Source organism: Homalodisca vitripennis, chromosome 7 (genome assembly GCF_021130785.1).
Source record: "Homalodisca vitripennis isolate AUS2020 chromosome 7, UT_GWSS_2.1, whole genome shotgun sequence".
Classification (NCBI taxonomy): Eukaryota; Metazoa; Arthropoda; class Insecta; order Hemiptera; family Cicadellidae; genus Homalodisca; species Homalodisca vitripennis.
Genome location: NC_060213.1, coordinates 102,977,686 through 103,000,209, shown reverse-complemented (window position 1 = coordinate 103,000,209; position 22,524 = coordinate 102,977,686). Strand labels below are relative to the sequence as shown.

General features: G+C 29.5%; 1 protein-coding gene across 1 annotated transcript in view; it reads right to left on the bottom strand.

Annotated features, from left to right (window-relative positions):
- The window catches only part of LOC124366110 (5-hydroxytryptamine receptor), a 417,902-nt gene that overhangs the window by 144,162 nt on the left and 251,216 nt on the right, over positions 1-22,524 (bottom strand). The window lies entirely within an intron of this gene.

The window sequence follows — 22,524 nt, the reverse complement described above, 5'->3', positions numbered from 1 at the left end:
TCTCCAAAGACTAGTGATACACATGTTATAGTTGCATTTTAAATGTGTTTATAGTTAAAGCAATTTATATTAGCTGTTAATTATAAGCATATAATTACAAATAACTAGTATTTATTATAGAAAGTATATTTATAAAATAAAATCTTGTGTATCTCACACCACGTTAAGTATTTCTTTTAACTATTTATGCAACAAAAGTGCAATACATTTTAGAACATAATATTCTATCAAACGCAAGGTAAATTAAAATCCTAATGATATAAAGTGAATATCAGTTAACATATATTATTGAATTTTCACTTTATATCTTTTACCTGGCGTACAAAAAGAATCAATATAAACACTCTTGCTAATCAGGTTTTATATGAGTACAGTATATGAAGTGTATTAAAAATCGTTAAAAATTTATTACAGATAAGATATGTATCGACCTATTCATTTAACTTGTTTTTCCTTCTTTTAATCAAGTAAACTGGTACATAGATATATAGTACCTTAATATAGTGATGTTTTCGTAAGTTCTCTCTTATATATTATTTTTAAATGCGTTTCATTAGTACAAGATAAATTATTTATTTCATCGATTACAATAATTCTTGTAATCATTCTTTGTAAATGACGACGCAAAAAATTCGTGAAACTCAGGGTGTGTGTGTTAGTTATGTTTTAGTACATAATTGTATTTTTATAAAGCTGTAAAATATCATTTACTGAGTATTAATACACTGAAAAAATTATTATTTAGTTCATTTATTTATTGTCTTCAACTGACCACAGTATTCTTTTAAGGCTGTTAGCATAAAAATATATATTTTGTTTGTTTTGAAAATCCATATAATATTTGGACCCAATCTCATTCATTAACCATGCATCGAACTCCCCTAAATTAATTATTATTATTATATACATTTTATTTATTTCTTTCATAAAGTTGGTTGCCTAAGCCCACAAACCCTTTGCCAACAAACTATAAGACACTTTGTTGCTTATAGTGTGAGTTTTAAAAACATATATTAATATTTTATTTCCATATTGGTAATGTAAATAGTTAAACATAAGTTAGTTATTAATATAATTTTTAAAGCTTTATAGCAAATCTGTAAACTTTATAGCGACATCAGTTTTCTACTTTTCCGTGACGTAATCGTATGTTGTGTAATACTGTTGGTATCAAACACAGTGATCTTAGAGGGTTATTAAGAGAGATACAAAGAATTCAATTGTCCATGACATAGTTTACTGAGACATTGGATGTGACCAATTGTTGTTAATTACTCTTATCTCCAGTCCAATAGTCCAGATTCTTTGGTACACTTCAGTACCAGTGAATTCTTTAAAAATTTCGTGTTGCACATATTTATGGTTAATTAAATTACATCGTTTATATGTTATAAGATACATATAATAATAATTTATTTCTATTATAAATGAACAAATAAAAATTAATTGCAAAATGCAAATATTTGCTGTTCTATCATCGGTAATGAGTCAAGTGTAATTGGAATTGGTTTACTGATCCTTTTTAATAATTTTAAAGTACTAAATGGCAACTGCTGAGTATAAAACACTGGGTTTTTAACTAAAAAACTACATATGCGTGTAAAAATTTACATAGATTTCCAGTAACATAATGTATGATTATGCATGTGATACAAGATGTTTAGTATAAAAATGAGAGATATATATTTAACCCCACTATTCTCTAAAGTAGCGAAACATCCCGTTTTATTCTCCACAGCTGTGGAATATATAAGAAACTCTCTTCTGTATACAATATTTTCTGACAACACAATCATACGATTGGTTAATTTTATGGCTCTTTAATTGATAATATTTATGTTTCGTAATAGTGTACACCCTTCATACCAGGAATATACTTTTTTGACCGAAGTAGACTTCTCAGTCCTAGGAATATATGTATATGTTCTTCAAAGATTGCAAGATATGTAAGTAGACTCTTTTGGACACGAGTTGGTTTCTGAGACCTACATATATAGATATTTTATACTTCGGGAAAATAAAGCAAACTCAAATATGAAACCGTAAATACTTTAGCCGAAAATAAATTAGGCTTTAACCATACATATAAATTTAATGATTACATATATATAATATATAGGTATATATTATACATAATATATATATATATATATATATATATATATATATACATATATACATCGATGTATACTTTTTAGACATGAGTTACGTAAGTAGTTTTATGAGCCAATCCACAATTACAATGACGAGGATTACGGTTCTCGTTTTTGTTGGATTTTCAGCTGATCGAGTGAACAATGCCTGTGATGACATCCATTGTTAGAGCGCTTGAAAAGTCCTTTAATCCTATGTTTGACGTTTAAAAGCTTAACCACTCAATACTCTCACATATTTTACAAGTACTGACAATGGAGATTTAAAAGTAAATATATTTTTTCAATCTCCAAGTTTTTCCTGCTCATGAAAGATCATGTGCGAAATTAAACTTGATGTTTTGTTTTTTAGACTGAGATTAATTGTTACTTGATATTCGGATGCTCCTTAAAAAATTTTGTAGCCGACAAGTTTAGCAGCTATAAAAATTACAAGATATTAAATTAGTTATAGCCTTAAATAATGTTATACTATTTTATCATCAGATTAACGTGTTTAAAGTAACCGTACCATAATTTAATGCCTTTGTTTAGAACGTTTTATTACCAACTCTATAAGTACGATGATAATCATCTGGCCTTTTTTTTAATAAACAATGTTCATCACTTTTGACAACACTATTGATACAGCTACGTTACTTGCAAGTAACGCAATATTAATATTTATATATATATATATATATATATATATATATATATATATATATAAATTCTAAATTGTTATTATATTGTTTTTGTTATTATAATTTTTTCTAAATTATTTTTCTAAATTCTTTCTCTGTTCATAATATTTCTCTTTGGTGTTAATCACATGTTCAAAAATTCCTGTTTATTTATTTATTTACTTGTGTAAATTTTGTTGCTGTGTTATTTTTGTTTTTATACTTTTTATTATACCTTTTTGAAAACGGCAAAGCCGAAATATTAAAGGAAATTTAAACTAAGAAGTCTAATTTGTTATATTATATTATATATATATATGTGTGTGTGTGTGTGTGTGTGTGTGTGTGTGTGTGTGTGTGTGTGTGTGTGTGTGTGTGTGTGTGTGTGTGTGTGTGTGTGTGTGTGTGTGTGTGTGTGTGTGTGTGTGTGTGTGTGTGTGTGTGTGTGTGTGTGTGTGTGTTTTAAGCTACTAACCACTACTTAAATATATCGCTTTCGTCGTTTCTAACCCTGGGTTAAAGTTGTTAACTTGGGTAAAGGTATACATCAAACACATTAACAATGGAGTTTGTATATTTCTATTCTAGAAGTTACATTTAGATTTAGATTTTTTATTGGCTCTGGAGTGGGCCTATTTTGGTTCAGACAAACCAATAATTAAAAAAGCCCTCTCCCGCTGTCTACTTTTATTGCCGCAATGTTGTTCCTGCCGTGCGATTGCCATCTATTGTCTTCTGATCAATCGTAGTTGGTTGGTGGACTAATACAGATCTACTGGAATTGTATTCTGTAGATTAAATTTTATTATTAGAGTTTTGTTTTGTTTATATTAAAATGTATTGCTTGTAGGGTTATTGAAGTTGATATACAACATGGTGGTTATGATTCCTTACTTATATGTGTCACATGATATGATTTCTTTATTTTAAACTAGGTTTTAAAGGTGTTACTTTAGTTATTTACCTGAAGAAGAGATCAGATTGCAGATTTGGAAACATAGAGTTACGGTTTTTTTATTATTGAACAATGGGAAATATAAAAAAATCATGTACCTTCACAATCCTTCCATCGTAAGAAATTAAAACAAAGAATAATAAAGTAGTATTCGTTTTATTACAAATATCCATTCCAAGCTATTATTTATCTCCTTGTTTGTTTTCTACTAAACCTCATTGTAGCACATTTTTATTCCTTCCCCATGGTAATAAACTTCAAAGAATAACACTGGGTTTTCTTTATTTATATATAAAATTTTTCTTTTTTTTACCGAATATGCACTTTTATGTAGGGGAAACCTTTTTATGAGTGTATCACTTATAGTAGAACAAAGTTACAACTTCAAACCTTTAAGTTCGTATATAAACATAATTTAATCGATAGTAAGTGTTAACCAAAAGAAGCTAATTGCAACAATGTTACACATTTAATATGTTTAAGCATTTAGGTAGGCTATCATTTAAATAATTGATCCTTAAGACTTAGCTAATTGGAAATTAATATTGAGCGAGAAATGTATTGTTCATAGCCAAGAAAATAGTTTTCATCTTGTTTTGATTAACTCAACTTTATTCAATTATTTAGATATGTATTTAAGCCAATTCTTAGTATTTGGAAAAATTTCAACTTAATATAAGGTAACAAATATACAGTATATGAGAATTTTATAATAGACATAAAAGGGAGAAAAGCCTAAATAATACCTGTAATTGCGTCAGAAATGACCCTGGTCATCTGTGTGAACTTGCAAAAAGAAAAGATCTCCCGAATATAGTCCATAAATTCATGCTGATATCACGCAATGCTCGATTCCCGGAGTTCGTACAACGTGATCTGACTTAGAGAAGTGACAACATAGAGATAGAATCTCATAAAAAAACTTCACTACGGAAGTAGAACCTGTTTGCAAAAATCCTCCAACCTCAAATATTCCTTTTAATCTTTTCGCCTAAATGTAGGTTTCCCGATTATACCCTCCAGCAATGCCTACCCCTGTATAACTTTTTATCTCCCACACTCTAAAACCCCAATTCACTTAGGCGCTCTATATTACGAATTGTTTGAGTTATAATCTAATATACCAAACGTATTGTCAGTTACTGCGGAATTAGGGATCGCGACCACCTAAAATTCTTTCTGGAAATGAAGTCATACTATTTTAATAAATTGATGAAAGTGGTTTGAGATTGTTATAGGTAACGAATTTAAAGTAATTTAGACACCAAACAGTACATATTTAAGAGAAGCGTTTGCGATTTAACACTGATATTAATGGATTCTGCCATGAAAAGACAGGATTGAAAAGAAATATCTTAAAAGAAACGATACCCGCAGGCGTCTTTGGTACAGTTTGGCTTTGCTAGAATGTTGTGCTGTAAAACCACATTCATTCCTGTCCAATCAGAGCGTTTATAATAAAATTTGACTTTTAAAGAGTTCATCGCGTAAGCAATTAGTGGATATAATAATAAAATTATAAGTGCACGTTTATCATTGTAGATAAATTTAACATTTTAAGATCTAAATATGTAAAATTTGCTCCACAATAAAATAAAAGATACATGTATAAAATAAAAGATACATGTATTTTCGTAATAACTGTATTTACTAATTCTAAAGGATATTGCTATCTTTGGTTTAATTCGAATAACGTCTAAATTTGATAAGTATTTTTTTAAATACAAAATTTAAAACATAAATATATAATACAGTATACCATTTATTTTTTTTAATTAAATTAAGTATAAAATACCAAAATGTAAAACCACCAATTATTTATAGTTTTCTCCTTAAAAGCAAAAAATTACAAATATTATTGCGAGGTCAGGACTGATACATATTACAATGAAAAACTTTACGTACATACCGGTGGTGAGAAGTCAAAATGCTGGAAGTAACACATTTATTTTCATGTTTAAATACATTTTTGCAATGGTTAGCGAAAAATATAACAGCAAAAGAAAATAGGTCAGTATTATCTATTATGCAGGCTACAGTGGGTCTTTATGTGATTGACACATTCACATATGATACATACAAACACAGAGATACACCATTAGGTTTGTTATAATAGTAAAGATACAGTATACAGGCGCGTGTGCGTGTGTTTTCCTCATTACAATACAGATGACGTAATAGCATCTCAAATTGTTCAAACTGTAATGAAGAGAGACGATTCCGGTAACGAGATACTTTTAAACCACTTACTGCCGCACTTAACCTGCACTTAGCGCTTATTGGCACTTACTCGTAGTACTTCAGCACTGAGCTGTTATCACATACGACATTCACGTTAAACTGAGACGAGATGGAAACAGTAATCTACAGTGTAATAGTAGGTCTTCTTGATTAAATTGAAGCTCCAGAATTCCTAAGCTTTTAGGGATTTTAGCAAAATATTGTTAGTTGATTTGTATTACATGAGTGATACTTTGCAAATAATACATCAATGTAATATTTAAGTTTATTGTTATAAAAATATGTGTAGGTATTATACTTACGTTACAGGTGTTAACTTAATCTGTACACAGCCACAATATGTTGCTAGTGGTGAATCGTTACGTACTCAAAATAATATTCTTGTATTTTATAATATATGTCCCTGATAAATGTACAAATGCAATTAGAAATTCGAAATTACTTAATTCATCTACATTATTGTTTGAAGTCTAAAGTAGTTGTACAATAAGAAAATTTAAATACAATTTAACATTTTAATTTTTTTTTTTTTCAAAATATACATTTTACATTTCAAATTTTTAATTAAACACCATTATACTATATATCTGTTTGAGAAGATCAATTCAATAAATTAAAAAGGTGTTAACTGGTGATCATTCACAACCTATCCAACAAATACAGAGTAAGATTGCCAAATAGTGTATTAGAGTCGTTAGCTTTATTTTCTGCTCCTTAAATATCACTATGTTTGTAGTTAAATAATTTTTTCTATTAAAAAGAGCGCTGTTTACGTTTAAAATTATAATTAAATTAACAGTAATGTTTTATATACGACACACATTAAAGTAGATGACAGTGTTATTTTGTCTCTCTCTATCTAGTAACATTGGGAAACAGCTTTGTGGTGGAAGTACTCAAGGAAAAAGTAGTTGGATATATTTTTATGTTTTGTGTGCATTACTAATACAGTTGTAGACAGTATAAAATTATTTACATCAGTAAAAAATACTGAAGCGGGATTGCAATAAAGGTCGCATGAGAATATTTAATACTTACCTACGTTCTCTTAAGAATTTTATATAAATAATGATTACATGTTAAAAAAAATGTTATATTAACGTCTTGTCGAAATAAATGTGTTCAAAGCTATAGGGTATGATGTAGTTGGTATTAATCTTATATCTACATAAAATGGACATTATCAGTAATATTTGATAATGAACTGAATAATATATAATGAAAATCCGGTATTTAAATTATATAAACTATTGTATCCATATAATATAAGTAATAAAAGTTTATTTCGTGTCCTTGTATCCAGTTGGCTTTATACAAGTAACGAATTTTATGAAATAGCCTTGATTATTTACTAATAAATACAATTAACAATTCGCAATTATTAAACAGACGACATAAAATCAGAAAAAGTTTTTACACAACGCAAAGTAGAGCAGGGAAAGTTAAAGGAGTAATATCAGCGGTGGCGAGGCTGTACAGCGATCGGTTTCCGCGGCTTGTATATCGCCTTTGAGTTCCGCTGGCAGCTTATTGAAAACTGTCTTTTGTGGTATTTATTCCATTTTCTACAGTATTGGTTTGTTCTTCTTTCTACTAAGAATGTATTACTTACGGTTGTTAAAATAAGTTATAAATATGAAAAATATTGTTAAATAAATTATTGTTTAAACTTAAGTACTGCTTGTTCTTGTTGAATTGCACTACTTTAGATGGTATTGTTCAATATTTGATTATTAAAATTTTTATATCAACCATCATATGTACTTTTTTGTGTATAATAAGATAATTAACTTTAGTACTTACAAGTTGGTCTAGTATAGAACGCCACGTTACCTGTAACAAAAATATTTTGTAACTACAAGGTTTTTAAAACCTTTATTCTCTAATTTTAATACGTACTTACAATGCATCCAAACGAATTTTATGTCGTTTTATATTTCAGTTATATAACTTGAAGGATATCCTTGTTCATTTTAAAGTATTATATACTTTAGGAGTATTTACTAACGGAGTCAGCTAAAAAATTGTTTAGGTAAATTAAAAATCTATGACAACACGCAAAATTCTTTTCGGGTTAAACATCGTACTTACGGTGTAAGAATCACGGTTTTTTTTACAACAGCCAAGTGTAAAAATTACGTATATATTTCTAAATACCTATTAAACGGCAGATTATAATTGACTAAATCTAGTTTTCATCAATTAATGTAATCGAAACCATTGCTATAAGACTCAATAAATCCCGATTCAATGATATAATATTCAACTATTCAACTATAGAATAATATTACGTTTATCCCATAAACAATTAAGGATAATAGTTTTTATGCACGAATTTACACTCTTTCCCCGCCGTACATCATGAGTATCATATACATCTAGTTTTGAAAATGCTCACAAAGCGCTCCTTACATACGTGATGGCTAGTAGAGAAATTACTCCCCCCCAGCTTGAAACTAGATTAATTATGTACGTTATGGAGGTCACATCAAGCCAATAGTAAAATAAAAGTACGAGACCCAGACAGCAATATAATTTATACGAGGACTAACTAGACACCCACTAGAGAACTGTGTCACTGTTGGATACTGTGAATTGCATGAGTTCATTGTTATCATAACTTGATTGTATATTAAATCTTTAAAATTCTAAGATCGGTGATATAATATATAAACAGTCAATTAAGGATTCTAAAGGTACTATAGAAAATAAAACACTTAACGGAGACAGATCAGTAATAATAAATTTAAAACAAAGTAACACAGTCAAGGAAATATTCTAGCATGAAAGCCAATAAGTGGTCAAACTAACTGTGAGACGTTATTTGCAGTACTTGATAGTATAATAAAATACTAAAAATCCTTAGTCTGGGGATGGAGAAGAGATTTCTGAGAAGGATGATGTATCAAAGGGTATCAGGCATTCGCCTCAGACTTGCCGAATATCTAGTGGGGTTTTTTTAAAGATGTTCCTTCTTCGGGACATGTTCAACGTGGCTGAAGTGCTGTTAAATATATTTCAGCAATGAATTCACATAACCATTTTTCATGATCAATTTGGTAAGTTCAAGTTTTGTTTATTGTTTGTTATTTATTTATTATTATAATTAAAATTGTATATACTTTGGAAAAGTAAATTAGCTTTCATTTCTATATTTCCTTCTTTTCCCCCCGAATTTCAACGCTCAATCATATCGTATAGTGTTAAATTTTTCATAATCTATTTCAGTGTTGCTTATGTATAAGTGAAGCTTAATGTAAGATCTCAGCCACGTAGTTAATATTTTACTAGAAATAATGCGAACAGACGGACGTAAATGAAAACTTCTCAGCCTCTCAGGCTTTGTTCACTCAGCTAATTGTAAACTAAACGGACAACTTATAAGAAATAATTGTTTTTTTAAGTAGTGATTCATAGCAATAATATAGATAAAATTGTTGATTTACGAAAACAAACTATTTATAAATATATAGCATAAATTATTTCAACGTAAAATTTTGTTCCATTTATGCAAAATACTATAATAATATTTCGACCGGTGTACGGTTATTTTAGTACAGAGGCAACTGTGATGTTTCAGTGAGGATTAAGTAATGTAAAAGCATGATTGCGCGAACGATAGTCCAAGAAAGTGAGCTTAGAGAACAATGACTTGTAGACAAAACTTTCTCTATTAAAGTTTTTCCCACGTACTTGGTACATTTTTGGTACTTAGATAAAAGTTTAGCTCCAGATTTTTTTTTTTCGGTTTTTTAGCTTCCTGAAAATATCAGTCAGTAAAGTTATTTATTTTTAGTATTATTTACTGATAAGGTCAGACGCATTGTTGGTATATAATTAAGTTATTATTACTGGTATCTAATTTAGAAGGAATTGTAAATCACGTAAGGATACATATAAGATTGTATTTCTAAAATGTATTGTAAAATGTATTGTTATACGGTAGCTTTTAACAGTACCTTGCCAACAACTAAACGATGGACGACTTGTTTTAATACAGCTAGCTTATAAGCTGTTCGAGTAAGTTAATTTAAAAGAAGAACATTCATACAATGTTAAAGTGCAGCAATTGATTGAACGTAAAAACTAGAACCGATAAATCGATAACAGCCGGGAGGTGTCTGAATAGACCGAGAGCATTATGCAGTCAGTCTGTGAAATTCTTTGCAGGGAAATTTTTCTAAAACGTTTTGTTTCTAATGATTCAGATGTTATAAATATTACTAGAATATTAAAAAAACTTTGACCTTCAACTAATAATACCTATAGGGTGAGAATGAATACAATTATATCAGAAAATAATTTACCAATTACATATATTTGAGTGAATATGAAGAGTCATTTATAAAACCCAAAATCTTCAATAAGGATTTAACATGTCTTTTATGATCATGTCGTTGTTCGTCCTTCCGTCTCTGCGTCTGTCCTTCTGTATATAACACGCTATTAAAAGTTTCTAGATGCTTGAAAGTTTGTTCCTGAATTCCTTTTAGTTCAAGGAAGATCTCTATAAATTTCTACAGATAACATACCTATTATGGAAATAGTTGGCTCAATGTATATGACGAGTTTATCTCCAGTTCCCCTTAATCTAAGTTTATAATCAGTATCCAGACCTGCTTAATGGAATCTGTAGTCATGTTAATAAAGAAATATTAGAAAGTCGGTACCGTGAAACCTAATAATTCACAGCCCACTCAACCGTTCAACTGATGGAATTAGAAAGCCTCTATATCTAGAGTATGCTATTAGCTTGCAGTGTAGGAATCTCTGCAGGATACATATAGGGTTGTAAAGTTTTAAACCTTTCGCAAATTGTTTTGGGATCTCTTCTTTCGAACATGACTCCAGATTGCAGGAATTAAGTCTGTGAATTCGTCAGATTCCAGATGCTGTTCTAAGAAGAGGGTTAACTGGAGCTAAACTCAATATACCATAGATTTAATATTGTAAGTCAAAATAAAAACTATACATTTTAAAAATGTATATTTAATACGTTACATTAATACGTTTAATACATTATAAACAATATTAATAAGCAAATATATTACCGCCATACATTATTATATTATGTTACATATTAACGTATCCGATGAAGTTATTTTAATTATATTCGTTGGTAAGACTTAATCAACGTTTCGTCATATCCATTGATACTCAGTTTATACCATGTATTACTTGCAGATTTATATGAAATACTTCTCAAGACCAGTATGATGTTCTATAGATGCTAACTATTAGCTCTAGACATCAAGTGGCGCTGTCATTGCTGTCTGAGTAACACTTTTGACTATTAACGTGCCTGTACTGTGATTTATTTAGCAGTACTCTACAACAGAAAGGGGAAACGATTTTCTCTAATGCAGGACGACTAATTGCCCTACAATTTTCACCACTCTGCATAATGAAGTCATGAAACATTATTAGCTTGAGTGACAAGATAACACGACACTTTCACAATTGAACTAGAGTAAAGTAATGATTCTGGTTTTAATAAAAATAGAGTAAACGTTACTGCTTTCACAAATATCTATCACCCAAGAGGATATAAGATTGATATGTGGTAACGTAGTATATGGTTTTATAAAAAAGAAAAAGTCAAAAAATGAAATTTAAAAATGGGATTATTTCGTTAGTTACATACTTTTATTTAATGCACCCAAATATTAAATAAATTTACTTATTAATTTTTTTAGAAGTTAGCTTGTGCTCAGTGATTCTTTAATATCAATTTGAAATCTATTAGCAATGTACGAGTAAGTTATACCACGTATCAAATAACGGGCATTGCTTAAATTGCATGCATATGTATATAACTTATGTCATACTTGAAATAACAATTGAGAAATTTTGTCCATGTTATAAATTTCAATAATTCCCAAATCCCATGGATGGACATGATACGTTATAAAAATAATTTTTGTGTTCACTGCAGAAAAGAAGTTTCGTCAAAAACTTGATTTATCGCAGATTAATTTTTTCTTCAGCTGTCTAACAGATAATTGATCTACAAGTATTACTATTTCAATATATAAGTATCAGTATCCCAACTTAAATGTTATATGATTGCGCTTAGTTGCTTTCTCTTTATTTATCCTAAAATGCCTTGAAATTCTGACAACTAGTATCCTGCACTATGGCTGTTATCTATTTTATCCCTTTTACTGGCTAAAGGTCAAGGAGTATTTCAATCCTCATCAAACGGATGCTGATTCGAATGACCATGTTTAAATTAGATAGTAATAGAAACTATCCAGACACGCAGAGGGAAGGAGCGTTTGATAATATTTATGGTAAGGTGTTTTTAGCACGATTGGTGCCAACTCACCAACGTTGTTTTCCCATCATAGCAAACACACGGGGAACTTGGGATCGACTGATGTCCATATGAAGGTTGGCGTCACTGTTATCTCTCTATGAAACAATCACTGGCATCGGGGTGAGACGCATGTTTGAATATTTTCAAACTGTACATCGAACACTAACGAGTTACAATCGAGAGGACCTCCATATCGATGCCAGAGCACTGCCAAAGATTGGGCAAAAGAGATGAGACCCATACTTTGATGAATAGGAAATTAGACCCAATATGCTATTTCATAACGAGCCTATTTCCAGGGCCGCGTTTCCTACGGCAAAGAGGTACAAGGTGGCTTACGAAATACCCCTCACCTTAAAGAGAGAACGAGACCGCTTATTGGTTGAATCACGACGAGAAAGTTTCAGAGCGCTACTACTATTGCCAACGGGTACAGATAGGTCAACGAGACCAATAGTGTGTTGAGCAGCCAAACATTTTGACACGAGACTTTAGCGGTACGGCTGGGTCAGACGTCCAAGGGACGCCTTTTGAACAGACAGACAAAATACCAATCTGTATCAGGTCACTAATAAGAAATAACCGCCTCTTTGTCAACATTTTACAAATATTATACACTTACAAAACCATAGTAAAAGATTTAAATTCGTTAAAATTCTTTGTATATAAGATGACTTATCTACTAAATATATATATGCCTTTTGCTGTTAAACTAATCGAGGCCACCAATAAGAAATGACCGCCTAATCAATAAGGGTGATATAGGCAAATTCTATCAAAAAAGTATATAGATTTTCATATTGGAATCCATCGAATCGGTTTAAGTGATAAAATGTATCTTATTATAATAATGTTACCAAAGCCAACTCTAACTATACATATTGTAAATTATATACTTACAAAAAGTCAGTAAAAGATTTAAATTCGTTAAAATTCTTTGTCCAATAAGATAAATACTGACTCATCCAATAACCAGCTCTATCTGTTAATAAACTATCTTAGATCGTAGTTTTATAATACATTTATGGAAATGGTATTTTTCATGAGTTGGGTCTTTCTCCACAAAAACTTTTAACAAGTTTTTCTCTCAACACAGCTAAAAAAGTAGTGAAATGTTTCGGGTCTAACTTGAGATCAAAGACTTCATCAAGAAACAAAGAAAAGTTTCGATAGACATAATTTCCACGGAGAAAATACCTCAAGGTACAAAGTTCTTAACAGAGTAACGCTCCTTCAACAAATAATGTTTCGTCTTCACTGACATATATAAAAACTTGCTTTGAAATTTTCGAAATTGTAATTACTAATTTTGTATGTATCTTCGTTATGATAAATCAGTTTTTTATTTATATATAAGTAAGAACTCATAATACAACCTCTAAATTTTTATTAATTTAATAACCAACTTTTTACTAAACAATTATATGTTTGTATAGATTTGAAACACGCTATAGTGATTATTTTTACAGTTAAAATTATGTTGTTATTTATCTAAACATTGCTTTCACATAACAGCGTTAATTTGTTAGCCCCGTCAGTATAATGATCTTGATTATGTTAATTTGGAAACTGTATACCGTATTTGGACCAAAACGTTTTCACAACTAATTTCTATTGTTTTTCTAAATTTATTAATAGTCCTGGTTTCGTTTAGTATCTTCATAAATTTAAAGTTCCCTAACTAATAGATCATGCGAATGTCGAACAGTATACAGCTTTGAGTAAACATCTTAATACATCTTATTATGTTATTTTCATATGCCAATATTTATAAAATTTAAAATTTCAATAGTAGAAACATAATTTGAACCTGATATAAGTTACAATAAAATTAATAGATTTTTTGATGTTTCATCACAGTTAATTGATGTTTTAGATGGGACTCATTTTTACTTATTACTCTTATATCTATACAATTGGTCCATAATTGGCGGTCGTAGTTATCTGTAGTTACATCAGTGCAATGTTACGTTTGAACAAAACATTGATTGAATGAGTGACTTTGTTTATAAGAAAGAACGTTAATATTAAAATTCGATACTAATGGATACGCTTTGTACATTATTTAAAGGGAATTTGTTCAATAAAAAATAACTACATATAAAAAAGAGAGGCATCAAGGGACTGACTGACAGAAGTGACTAATTCTTGTAACAAGCTGTGAATATACGACTAAGAAGTACGATTGATAATTATTAGTCAGTTATTTTGTTTATTAAAATATTATGAGAGACTCAATTCTTTAACAAATGAAGTTCTATATTTTACAATAATTTTATAGATAGTAGAAAAATATAAATATATATATATATATATATATAATATATATATATATATATTGTAATGATCACTGATTTCTAAACATGAAAGTAATAATATTGGTACATTTTCATTATCATAGTTTATATTAATTTCTATCATTTTGTCAGTACAATTTCCATTACAATCTTGTATTTCAGAAATAGTTACTTAATTTTAATTTTCACTATATTCTAAAGAAGTAATTATGGATTTATAATAACTTAAATAAAAAAAAAAAAAACTAGCGGCTTCAGACCGAAAAAGCGTGACGTTAATAAGTAATTACTCCCGCCAAAATAAGTAATTATTTCAAAAACAAAATAGAAAATACTGAGGAAACAAAAGAACCGAGTATAATTTTAAAAGGTTTAAAATTGAGTTTAATCTGAATTGGGTTTACATTAAAAAATGAACGAATGTATCTGGTTAAGCACTGTATTTAAAATGTTGTTGCATTTGATGACTAGGGAAGGACTTATTCTGTCTATTATGTCGGTGGTGTATGTATGTATGTATATATATATATATATATATATATATATATATATATATATTATATATACTAAATTATAGCAAGGTGTTTAAAGATAAATGGTACAGATGACCTAAGTAAATAATACTGACTCAACGGTGAATTGCAATAACGAGGATTATGTATCATGTGTTTGTTGGATTATCAGCTGATCGAGTGAACAATGCATGTGACGTCATCCATTGTTAGAGTGCTTGGACAAGTCCACTGATCTCATGTTTGACGTTTAAAAGCTTAACTACTCAATAGAGTATTGAGTACCGTACTTTTTAATGCGGAACAATGAGGTTTGAAAAGTAGGTATAATTTACAAATTTAAATTTTTACTTTCTTTAGGTGAAGAATATATATTTCTAACCCTTAGGCTTTTGGTTAATATTAAAAGCTGCTTATATATAAAAAGACATGTTAAAATGACTCTTCAGATATTATAAACCCTACACATTTACATCATTTAAATTTAAATGTTACCTAAAGTAAAATAATACTTCCTTTATCATGAAAACAAAGTTTCATAAGTAACCATATCGTTATTGACTTTCTTTCCTAGAAGTTTTACATGTATAAAATGTAAAACATCTGTAGTTTATTTATCAACAACGTGATCCTTTAATATTTAAACCTCAATTAATACTTCTATTTCAAGGTTAAAAAATGTTTTCTCTTTTGAAAGTTTATATTCATATACGAAAATTCCATTGGCAGCCACACATCATGCAAGCTTCAAAGCACGATTAGAATACAACAAATCCATTAGAAGCCTTAGATCCTGAAAGCATGAAAGCGCAATTAAGATACATCCGTGACTCTAATATCTATATGACTTGAAAGATTAAGAGCGCCACTGCGATTCTTTAATGACACTCGAAAGTGTCATTGAAATATATAATCTTTTGGCAGTAAGTCCTACGTGTTGCAGGCTTGTCAATGCCTTAAGGGTAAAATAGTTTCGTTTGGAGAAATTTGTCATGAAAACCTCAAACAACAATTGAAGTTTATCAGTTTCGTCAGCAGTTAAACATTTTACGGCTAATAATCTCAACCATTAATATGTCAGTAACTATAAAAACATTTGAATATCTATTTAATTAAAACTTTAAATAATACTAACTAAATATTTGAAAAATATGAAAAATCAGTAACGTTTATTCCTCATACAAATACACTGTATATGACTGTGTATGTAAGTGTCAAACCGATTATGATTAAATCAACACTTAGAAGTGAAGTTTTTTGTAAAGGAAAACAAAATACTCAGTTTGTTGCAGATTAATCTAAAGACAATAAAATTACATTAAATTTTAGCTATACATACATTCGTGATGCAAATGGAATGGTCTGTTCATTTTAAATATATAATTAAGATACAAATAAAACTGGTGGTAATTATATTTATCTTTATAAATATACATTAAATTCCATATGAGTTAAAATAAGTATTATAAACTTTTAGTGGCATATAAAGTCAATAAAGATATGGTTACTTATGAAACTTTGTTTTCATGATAAAGGAAGTATAGTTTTCCTTATTGACTTTTTTCTTTCCAAATGCTTATTTTATAAAAGGTTTATTTCGTTTTAAATATGTATTTGAAAATAATATTCGTTTGTTATTCCTGAACTAGCAAAACTGTTTTAACCCGCGTGTATTTCTTATCACAGCCCGATTTTTCTCAACTTCGTTCTTTTTGTGTAGCCTTATAGTTGGAAATATAATAATGATTATGTATTAATAAAATACTAATACTGATCCTTAATTTCGTTCATAGTTTCAATATGAACAATATTAAATGTTTCGCTAAGAGACCGATTGTGAAAAATTTAACATGTAACATTTTAAATGCTTCACATAGTTAATCACACAAAAGCATTTATTTTGGATGGAATTTACTGCAAAAATACAAGAAAAAAGCTTCTTTTTGTTTTTCATAATTTATTTTACTTCTTTCAATGCTTAGCTAAGGAAATCGTTAGTGACTTAATCCTGATATAAAATGATTCTGTCATGAAAAGCAGGGACTGAAAAGAAATTTCTTAAAAGAAAACGATGCCCGTTTGCAGCCTTAGTAAGGTTTGGCTTTGCTGGAAAGTCTTGGTGTAAAAACACATTCATTCCCGTCCAATCAGTAAGTTTAAATATAAAATCTCTCTTTAGAAACGCGTAATGTTTTATGCCTATTGCGTATTTATTGCATAAGTCATTAGTCATACACAATAATAATATTATAATTGTGCGTTATTAGTTTCAAATACAATTAAAATTTAGATATTATTAAATTTAATAACTTGTTTTATTATAAATAATAAATTGTACACAATTTAATACAATAAAATACATAATAAATGGTTTTAAATTCTAATTTTTACGCAATTCATCTTGATTCAATGTCAGATGAATATTGAAAATTAGAATATGTTGCTTTATACATTTCTGTTGAATATTTAAACTAAATAAATGACCAAGAATGCGATTGTAATTGGTGTAGGATGCTCTCATTGTTTATGTCACATTTTAAGTCCATGACTGTCTTATTCCTTAATACTACAGTAAAATACGAGAAATTACATCTAATTAATCGAATCCTAATTTAAAAAAATATTATTATACTACCATCCTTAAACATCATTTGTACAATTATGTATGTTCAATGCTAACAGTCGACGTGGTAGAAGATTGTAAATGGATGTTTATTATATACATATTCATAGAATCTTATGAAATATTAGGTTACCGGCGGCTTGGTAAGCAGTTTCGTAGACTTTGCAAGAGTGTATGTCATATTGTTAAAGTGCATTAATTTTTACGCAAGTATTAAATTAACTTTCTAGCCACGATCAAGAAAATATGGTAAAATCTGTGCTTATATGGCCATTTTTATTAACTCTCGTCATATATCAATTATTCAAATTGCAAAAGCATTTTTATAGTTATTAGACGACGTGATATATTTTGCATTTCTTAAGATATTCGAAGAGTAAGGAATGCTCTCGTAGTTCTAAAAGTTTGCAACAGCGTTACTGAGGGAGCCCAGCTACCACGCACCACGGAGCGGAGAATATTTCCCACCACCCACCAGCACTACCCTCGCGGCGCGCCCACCTACAGTCAGTAAACAAGCCTACACCGTTGCTTAGTATGTCTAACTATCCTAAAACCAATACTCTTTTTCATATCTCTACCTCTATAAAAATGGTGACCTGTTGAGTTTTGATAGAACGATAAATACTGTTTGGCTAAAAGTGTTGTTAAAAAGTTAGTTTAGCACAACGCTTGTTTGAAACTGACTGTACTACGTGCTCTAGCGTGGAGTCGACTGGGAACAGTTGCTTATGTGGATGCAGAAGGTATAAAAGTATGATGCGAAGGTGAAGAAATACCTGTAATCCTGTAGAGCATGGTTTAGGCCAGAGCGACTGTTGGTGATTATACGCCTGATTGTGAATATTTTTGTTACAATTAAATATTTATATGTAATATTTGATATTAATTACCAGCAGGTTAATTATTTCGATTTTAATGATATTCTCCTCGTGTTTGCTGATTGGTTGAACAAGGAGAGAAGTGCAGGGATGGTGCTTTATTCTAGACAAGTGTGGTACTTTGTCTTCTGTTTTGCTTAAAAACCAGCCCCTATCTCCATTTGCCCCTCCTAATAGGTCGTATTGGGAGAAGACACTTCTAAACCTCAGATATCTCAATTTTCAAAAGAAGTTTTTCTCGACCAATGGCAATTAGTGAAGGAAGAACGTAAGTGGAGATATTAATTTATATTAATGTTATATTGGAGACGCCGCAGCAGCCCTGAAGATTCTAGGTTATAGCTCCCCTTCCTGTTTCGTCTCAGTTGCATAATAAATAAGAGAAAATTAAGTGGACTATTTTGTGTCCAGTGCTTTTTATTGAAAAGTAGTTGTGAATGAAGAACGGTTATTACCTACTCCATTAATATTTATATTACTATTCGGGAATTCTTATGTTTACAAGCCTTACTTATAACCGCGAGATCTTCTTATTTCAGAACTTAACGTGATTTTCTGTTCAAAAAACAATACTAAAGCTTTGTGGGGCTGACTTATTACATTTATTTGGTTCAATATAAAAACCATAAGCTGTGAACGCAACCATATATCCATATATTATATTGAGCGAGTAAGTAGTGTCCTTTAAAATCACCCACTGGAGTCGGTTAATATAAACAGGGATCACAACCCTATCGTCCCTTTTTTGTTTTATTCATGTGATTTAAATTCGAATTCTTTAGGCAAGAGGTTAAAGTCCATAAACTTTTCTTGCAGCGGAAAAAATAAAAGTTCTTGTATTTATATTTAAGGACTTAGGTAAGAAAATGAAATATTTGTAGGTACTACGCTAATATTTTTCATTTTACACTGACTCCATATATACAGTATAATCATTAAAAAGGTAAAGTCACAACTCATCTCTGAGTAGCTCTCATTCTTTAAACTTCAATGAAGACAGACGATTCCGGTAACGGAGATACTTTTAAACATCTTACTGCCCCACTTAACCTGCACTTAGCGCTTATTGGCACTTACTCTCAGTACTTCAGCACTGAGCTGTTATCACATACGACATTTACGTTAAACTGAGATGAGAGGGAAATATTATTCTTGTAATACTAGTCCTGATTATACTGGAGCTTCAGAATACTTAAGCTTATTATAAATTTTAGCAGAAGATATAAAGTTCATTTTAATTATATACACATTCACATTACTTTTAAAATAATTTATTAATGAAACATTGAACTGCAGTACTTTCAAAATATATGAAAGCATGATGCAGTCAATTTATAAAAATTTTAGCCATAGACGTAATTAGTGGTGACTTGTTATGTACTCAAATATTATGTCAAGTTTACTATCGCTATTTAGCTCTAACATATATACATATGAAATTCTAAATTTTATACTTATTCTAAAGTATATTTAAACATCCAACTAGTTGCATTAAATAAGAAATCCATTACTTTATAAACATTAATTCATTTAAAAATACATTTTAATACTTTTAGAATTTTTTATTGGATATCATCGTTTTGAGGTCAAAACCATGTCGTAATACATGTTTTGAGAGGTATGATTAAGTCCGTTTTGGCAATATATATTTATAGGCAACAGACATTATCAGTGGTGGTGGTGGGTAATTCACTCTTTTTTTACATATAATTTAAATTAAGTATTAAAATTTTACATGTTTTACTTAGTAAATTAATAGTAATTTGTTCATTTAATAATGCCATCATAATGCCAGTTAATACAAAAACAAATTTGATTTATTTGCAGCCAATATTTATTACAGATTACAAATAAAAGTTTGTAATATTATTGTAAAATAACTGAAAATAGATAAAGTTTATATATAAGGCAAAGCAGCGCAGAGAAAGTTAATTAAAGGAGTAATATTAGCGGTCGCGAGACTGTACAGCGATCGGTTTCCGCGGCTTGTATATCGCCTTTGAGTTCCGCAGAGCTTATTGTAAACTGACGTTTGTGATATTTATTCCAATGTTCTGTAGTCTCAGAGTGGTACTGTTTTCTAATAGGAATCATGTTATTTATAGTTATAGTTACAAATAAGTGGTAAATATTTTAAACTATTACTTTTAATTTCATTATTAAACGACAGCCGAAGCTCAATGACTTGCACTCGATTAAAAAGTATGATTGAAAAATGTGATACTATGAAATTATATTTTTAACAAAATATATATACTTATATGTATACAATAATATATTAAATCATAATGCTTACAAAATCGACTGTAATGATGTCCTAAAATTTTAAATTAAATTTGAAATACCTTGTATAATGGAAATCGGGTCGCGGCTACTGGACTAACCTTACCAGTGAAGCTCTCGAAACGAATAGGCAATTATGAAACCTGGTTCTAAGTAACATCACAATTTTTTGGTTTACAAACATCGAAATGTTGCCTACACGATGAACTTCTTGAGATATTTCGACCACACAGTGGATGGCCATCTTTAGCCAACAGATGTTAAACAAAACTTCACAGTCAGGTCTAAATATAACAAGATGTAAATTATTTATTTCTTTATTTCTTTTTTATTTTTTATTTTTTTTTTAAAGGAGAGACCGATCCCCTTTTAAGCCTTATTCTGTCCGTCCTCATGGGCCACTTGCCTGTGCGAGGATCTTATCAAACAGAACAAGGGGAAGAGTCGATACAGTACGAGGTTGATTGTACTGATAAAAAAGTGCAACGGTCACAGACAGGAATTGTGTAATATTTTTTTTGCGGTATGAATGGAAAGACTTTAATGATAGTTGTGACACTGCCGCGTAAGCCTAATAGTTAAGACTAAATGAGATTGTTTACATATGTTCATAAATCTCCTTACTTAGGATTTCTTTAGAGAAAGTACTAAATAATTGAGATAATCATGAGTGACATAAGGACAGAGTCTTTAATCCCTGGGATAAGCTCAAATCCTATTTTGTATAGAATATGAAAGTAATTGCAAATAGCGTATTTCAAACCTGTTTGTAAATTTTTTAATGTTTTAAGAACCCTAGAACACTATTTTATAAATAAGTTAGGAAATAATAACTGAATAAAATGTATGTAATAATTTGCTACCGTTTCAATAAACCTAGTATATGGTAATACTAGTATACGTTATAACTTTGTTGAGGTTGATAAACCTTGGTAGTTTAAGTTTTAAAGAAAAGTTTTTAAACAATGATCAATTTATAAATATTTTCTGCATTTTTCAGGGCATTTGAATTTTGATATTCTAGTTTCATCATACATATAAACAACAAGAGTATCTCATAAGGTGAAATGTAAAACAGGCACTTCATGTTAATGTTTACTCAAATGGAAATATAGAGAATCCCGTGCACTTAAGCGCATTACCATAACGTCTCTGTATCCTCTTGGAGTTTTAGTTAGTTAGATTTATAGGGGCTATTACAGTATAATTCAATGTATTATCCCAATCTTCAGTTGAATTGTACAGATTTATTGTACACACTTTTTATTTAAGATATCAAAAAAATTAAACAATTCTTAGTAAATAATTAAAAATTGTCAGGGGCCTAAGTTAGTTAAATCCTTTAGATAATGTTTAATATTTTACTTTTGCGTGATGGAAATGGAAAAGTAATATTTGTTATACTACAGTTTCATATTTATTGTTATTGACGTTCCTAAAATAAATTTATGTCCTTGCCGTTGTTATAAAACCTGTGATGTTGTTACTAAAATTAATATCACATATGATAAATTTATAATTGTCATTTATTAATATTTTTGCTAAATACTTAAGATATTTAAAGTGCTGAAGTAATGTAGGAGTTCTAAAATATTATT